Source organism: Montipora foliosa, chromosome 3 (genome assembly GCF_036669935.1).
Source record: "Montipora foliosa isolate CH-2021 chromosome 3, ASM3666993v2, whole genome shotgun sequence".
Taxonomy (NCBI): Eukaryota; Metazoa; Cnidaria; class Anthozoa; order Scleractinia; family Acroporidae; genus Montipora; species Montipora foliosa.
The window spans coordinates 56,069,580-56,076,667 of record NC_090871.1 but is presented as its reverse complement, the minus strand read 5'-3'; positions in this window follow the sequence as shown (position 1 = coordinate 56,076,667).

The window sequence follows — 7,088 nt, the reverse complement described above, 5'->3', positions numbered from 1 at the left end:
TACTTGCAACCTTTGGGGTACCCTACGGCACTCGATTTTAACGCGTAAGCTGTCACTCTCCTCTCGAGGCCAAAAATGTGCGCGCGTGTGCGACACGTCCTGCGTTAAATGCAAAGACTGCCATTCAAATGAGCACGGAAGCGTCCATAGCCGGGCCTTATGTCAAAAGCTACTGCTTTGGATGGTTGGAACTAGAAAGGAAGTTGGTATTTATTTAGTACAAAAGTTTACGTTTACAAAAATGACAACCAAGACCATTCTTTGAAACAAAACTTTAGCAACCATACATATTCAGAAAGGGCAAAGATAAACTTGGACGTTTCATGTAGAAATCAGATTAATATTCAGATTAAGAATTAGATCCATCATCATCACATTCATAATTTGCATAACTATGCAAATTTTAAATGACTTTAAATATTTACAGTTCTACAAAAGGAATACAAAACGTTTTTGGCTTTTTTTTTACAAACGCAGATTCACCTTAATCATTCTTTGATAATACGTTGAAGGGGCTATGCTACGTTATTGTAGGGTGTATAGGGGAGATCTTTGGTTAAATCTCGAGTTTAAAACTGGAAAATGGTAATGTGGAATTCCTTCACTGATAAAATTATAGTTACATCACAAACAAGATGATTCTGAGCAAAAACAACCTTTACCCAGGCGATTTGCCATAAACTTGAAAAACGTCGGGCCGACTTTTTTTCAAGATTTTCCAAGTGCAAGCCGTTTTAATCTTGTCCATTTGTGTTCAACCATGCTTCTCTTCCCCTTTGCTGTATTGTTTTTTTTTTATGTTGGTAAACAGTTTTAATCGGTTATTGCAAAAGTTTCATTCTAGTTTTTGGGCACTTTAGGTGTCGTGAAATTACATCATTTTGCGTTTTTTACCCACTTTAGGTAAAGGATAGTCTAATTAGCTAACAATTTACAGTCTTTTGTTAATCAGGGTGGGTGACCTTGCCCAATCCAGCAACTGTTTTGTAAGGTGATTTCCAGTTACAGTATCATCATCATCATCATCATCATTTATTTGCCTTTATGTGTATAACATATTTTAAAAAAGCATACAGCAGGTTGTTAGGCGAGGAGACCTCAGGAAACCACCAGGCTTATAGGAGAGGCCACCTCGAAATCACAATATTAAACAAAAATAAGGGCTGCAAAGGAGTGCGGCAGGAACTAACTCAGAAACTATTTTAGTAAAAACTCTAGCACTTACTTAGTATACAGCTCACAAGCCTCTTTCTTGAACACGTTCTAGCTTACGGACGTCACTTCCTCTACTGAACTGCTATATGGCACTGCAGTATAGGGTTTATGAGGTGGAATAGCTGCTTTCTACAATTAAAGATTGGCTGCTGCAGGTGTAAGATCTCGTAACCTCATAATGACGCCAGCCCAATCTAGATTTTCTGCAGATCTCTCTATGTGTTCCCTAAACGAGGCAGTGTGTCCCATTGGTTAGGGCGCTTGCCTTCGGAGATCCCGAGATCCTGTCGAATTACTTCCAGGTAGTCCCTGGTTCAACTTCTCAGCTGCACTTTAAAATAGCCAAATGGCTTGCCTCCGGCCAGTTGGTATTCTTAACAGTTGTTGTTGTTGTTTTTCTGTTCCGTCGTTTCGTCACCTGTGTTTCATTGACCCTGAAAAGCCCCAATGGGGAACGGTCAATTAAGTTTGTATAGAATTTTGTATGTATAAAGGTTAGCTGACAATCAATGTTTACGCCTAACAATTTGATACTTTGGTATGTGATGACTAAGTTACCAACAATGTAGATAATCATGTTGCTTACCAATTATCATAACGTATATTACGCCACGATAACGATTTAAGCGTTCTCAAAATAAAAGCAAGAGAATGGTCATTATCCTCTCTTGATAAAACTAGATGTTCATACAGCTAACACGTTAATTAACTAAGTGACAAACTAATTTGGAAGAAAGAAACAAAGCTGGTGACCAATTTGGCTTTTGTGTTATTGAGAAGGGCTTTTTAAGCAGACTATTATTACTTAATCTGTAAAAGTCATCTATTTTATTTATTTTTTTATTGTTTTTTGAATAACGAAAGCATAAGAATTTGTAACTCACCGTTTTCGATTTGAGCAAGAAAAGTCACCGAAAGAGCGGCAACGAGGCCAGTAGCATATAAAAGCATGGTAACCATATAAGGACTGCCTGAACCCCCTACCCTGCAAGCCGAAAAAACTGCTTCTTGGTTCTTTTCAAAGCCGGTAGATTTTTAACTTTGTGTTCTTACAGACAAACTATTCCGTAAATGATTACTATCGTCACAATTGGAAAATTATGAGTTAGCGCGCGCATTTGATTTGATCTGCAGTAAAACGATTTTCTTACCATAAACGCTAGAAATGTATAAAAAACTGTTTCCCTCTGCATTTTACTGTAACTGGTTTGATTTACGCAATAAAAAAAAATCACGGATTCTACTTTTTCAACTTTTTGTACCAGAACCTGTAATGTTCAATTTTTCTCCATTATTCCTCACATATTTTGAAATATTTCTGAAAAGTCGTTGGTTTCTCAAGTATGCTGAATTTTCTTTCTTCTTTTCTTTTTACTTTTCCTTTTTAATTACTGAAAAGCCTATTTTATACCCTTTATTTTAAATGAGATATTATAAGCCATAATGCTTAATAGGGAAGATGTCTGTTTAAATGTGCCAACCACATAAACAAAAGACCTTTTGTTTCGACAGCCAATGAGGCTCTGGTTGGCACATTAATGACAATAGGTGACGTCAACGATATCTTCCCTGTAAGTCCAGAAACGTTGAATTAGTTTCATTGATCTTTGAGGAACTATGTTTTCAACAGACCGAAAATTAGTGTTAATAGAAACAAACCCATGTAGTTCATCCAACTTCTTTAAAACATGGCATATGCTAGTCGCAGAAATTGAAGGGATAGTAGTGCTGCTACTTTTTTTCACCAGTGGAGGACGCTTCGTAACAACTTTGTAATAAGGCTATTTTTGTTGCAGTTCCTAGAGGGGTGAGGTTGAATATTTAATACGCCATTTGTATAGGCAATCACAAGATTTTTCTCGTGCAATTTGAAATAAATAGGCACGAGTAAATTTTTTAAGGACGACCAAAATTGCACGAGCCCGTAAGGCGAGTGCAATTTAAATTTGCGGTCTTTGAAAAAATTGACAAGTGCTTATTTATTCCAAATTGCACGAGAAAATCATAATTGACAACATACATGAAAAATATCACGTAATCAGGGAAAAATTGCGCCGTTAACCACGCCGCCCAGGGCGCGCGCTTGATTTGAAACACAAGATTTGATTGGTTCCGACCAAACCCTATTGTTTGTTACCCAGCCATAATCCAGAATTTCGATGTGTGATTTGCAGTGGTATAACACTTTTTGCACCGTGTTGCAGTTGAACTGCTCTGCATATTACATACATATTAGTAAACATGTAAATTTTTACTTTCTAGGTTGAAATTTTTCTTCTCTAGTGTTAATTAGGTTGTCCCAGAGGTTTGGGGAAAAAAAAATGGAAGGTTGTGAACAAAGCCCATGCAAAGGGTAATACGCCTTTGCTTCCTGCATCCGAAGCGGCGAGGATTGACCTAATTTTTCGGTGGGAAAATAGGATTTGATCACTGGGAACTGGGATTTGGTTACTGGGAATTCGAGATAAATAGTCCTTAGTACGAATGGGATTCTAGTCCTCTTCCGGGTGGAACCCAGGCGGGAAAAGAGAGAGTCCTGTATTACTTGCAGGCGCATGCTCGGTAAGGTTCTATCGCCTTCCTCCCCCCTCCCCCCCCTTCCCCCCCTCCCCCCCCCCCCCCCAAAAAAAAAAAAAAAAAAAAAAACTGGGGGAAAAAACCATCTTTGGAAAAAAGATTCTTTATTTGGACATAGTGTATTCCACGTGCTTTTACACTGGATACATAAGGATAATAAGGAAATTGTAACGCCAAGTTTCTGGAGGCAATTGATTTCGCCTCTAAGAAATGCCACGTAACCTTTGAACCTAAGGCTGAGCAACTGCAAGCTATTCACGCAGTCGTTACCAGTAATGATGGTTTTGTTTAACCTACAACAGGATTTACATGTAGCAAGTCTGTTTTGCTATATGGTTGTTTGCGATTTTCTTCGATCCCGGTCCGAGGTTAATTTTAAAACAGTCCTTCTTATCGTGAGTCCCAATTGTGGAAGATCAGTTGAATTAAATACGAAAGTATGGAATTTCGTGCCTGAAACCCAACTGAACAGCAGGACTAATGGGATTCTCGTTATCAGAGGTTATCAGGTATTAGCGCTGCTCAAAATTCCTGATATCAAGTGTTTAATGCGGTGTTCTTGCATTTTGAAATGTTTAGCCTCAGGTTATCAAAAAGATCGTTTGTAATCCGTTTTAATCTTCTTCATCCTTCACCATCCTGGTCATGCTTGCATTTATTATTGCCTCTTTGGTTCTTATCTTCCCTAACAAATTGTTATTTCACCACTATTTCCCCATAACTGAAATACAATTTTTATGTCTCTTTTTGAACCCAAAATATTGTGACCGAGCTTCTTTAAATGTACCCTACCAATTTGCAAGACTTTCGGCCTAGCGATTGTTGTGGGTCTCGTGAAGAGGACGAAGACTCCGAGAAAGATACCGGTGGGGTTACTTATGTTGATGCATTTCGTAATGATGATGATGATGATGATAAAATTGACTTTGAAGCGAAACATAAACAATCAGAATGTTTTACAGAGTAATTATCTGTAACAAAATTGAGCTTGGGCCCGGCGGGTAAGGCGTTTTTCAACCGTTTCGAGCACGCAACACCGGAAGAAACGGGGAATCCTCGGAAAACAAAGTTAACTGACCAGTTTCGGCGACTTTTCAATTCCTTTCCTTGAACATTTGTCTGATATGAGGATTGAAATATGTAGCAGCACTATCGTCATTGGTCAGAGTGGAATTTACAGCAGCTTATCTTTCCGACTGCTGCATCGGAGGTTAATATAAATACAGAGGGAAAACACCGACGCTGAAAATGACCATAAACGTGCTAAAAATCGCATAAAGGCTTGCAAAAACCACACAGAAGGCATGAAGCCTCACCATAAAATGAGGTAAGACGTTTTTATTCAAAATCTTGCTCACATTTTTCACTTTCAAGTACAGCTGCTTTCTTTTTCAATGGTTCGGTGATTAATTTGAGGCAGTTTGGGGAACCTGTGCTAATTTATGTAGATTCATGTTGCCATTTCGTCATTTCGCCATTTCATGTTTTAAACACGCCTGACAAGGACGACAAACAAAGGCTCGTTACCAAGCCGAACTCAAAGATCGCCGTAGGGTGTTCAAAGTGAATGAGGACCTTTTTCATCGTTTTATCGATTCGTTTGGGACACTAACAGCCGCCTTACGTCGCTGGCAGGACTTCGATTGCGCAGCTAGCGGACTGAAATGAAAGAAAAACCTAAGTCGTTAAATTATTTATACGGTGGATTTGTGGCTGTGGGAACATTTTAACCAGGAATATTTGACTGAAGTTGGTGGGCTCGTAAGAATTCATTGTTCAGCTTCGGTTTGGCTGTGGCCGTACTAGGGTACTTAATCGGCTCATATCTAATTAGTTAACTGATATTAACCGTTTTTAAAAAAAGTTATGAATGCGACCGCGTCTCTTGGGGGTTAACCGTCTCCTAACCGGGTTATGCAAATTAACGCAAAGCCAGTGCTGGTTTCGAGGGTACACCTAAACTTGCGGACGACTTCGACGGCGATGAATAAGGTTCTCTCTTCTACGCAAAATTAGCAGTATGTTATATAATTACACAAAGCAGCAATAGAAACATGCGTAGACTGCATCAGATGAAACAAGGACCGCCCGAGCCGAGGATGCGTTGTAATTAGCGTATAAAGAAGAAAAGTATAAAAAATGATAAAATGATCTCTCATATACGGCATCACGGTTCATGATATTTACGTCATATCACTTTCGTTAAACTTTTCAAGACCTGCAAGTCCGGCAACTATTAAAAATTAACGCCGCTTCTTTTCTTTTAACCAGAGGAAGTTCAGGGAATTTTTTAACCGAGTAATTTAAAGTTTAACTAGCTTGACTCCCATAAGTGCGGCCGCAGTCAATGGATCAATTTGCGTCGAATCGAATCTGGGAAAAAAAAAAAAAACACACACACACACACACACACACACTGAGGAAAGAAGAAGCCCACGATGGCAATAAGGTTAGACGTTTTAATTGAGAATTTTTTTTGTAAAATTATCTTCTCAGGTCTTTTATTGGATTCCCGCACAAATCCTTATCATTTTGTTAGCTTTCCCTCACACTGGGCTTGGGTCACCTCTGCAAAACAGCACGAAACGGTGTGCTTCTTGTTAGGCTCGGGTTACATTAATTTAGGTACTTGTAGCTTTTTTTTTTTTTATGCAAGGGCCAGTTGAACAAATTACAAGTGATGAATCTTCGGAGATCTAATCGACAAATAATTTGTAGACTAAAAACAAAAACAAAAACAAAGTAATAATGTACGGCCTTGCATTATTAGGGGCCGTCGACATATTCACTTTGTCCCCGCTTAACGGCGGAGGGGTTGGCGCAGTGGTAAGATCTCTGCCTTCCAACCCTAGGGTCCCGGGTTCCATTCCCGGTTCTGCCGAGAGTGGAATATTTGGCGACCTTCTTTCCCGCTGAAGTTCACTCAGCTTTCCATCCTTCCGAGGTCGGTAAAATGAGTACCAGCATGCATGGACTGCTTAGAAGCGGCTGCCATTTGCGCCTGTATATGCTTCCAGTCCGCTGGGGGTAAACTGATCATTGTAAAGCGCCTTTGAGACGTTTGTGATAAAGGCGCTATATAAATGCACGACTTTACCTTTACCTTTTAACGTCAACTGGACGTTTAGGGGGAGGGAGTAAGGCCGCAGGCGTAAATGCGGTGCACTTTTGAACAGTAGCAAATTAAACTGACACATATTTAGAACGCGTGCCACAAAACTGAAGAGAAAGAAGGTCAAGTTTAACAAGAACAGAATGCAAATTGTAATCTTTTAAACTTTGTCCTCAGTCACCAT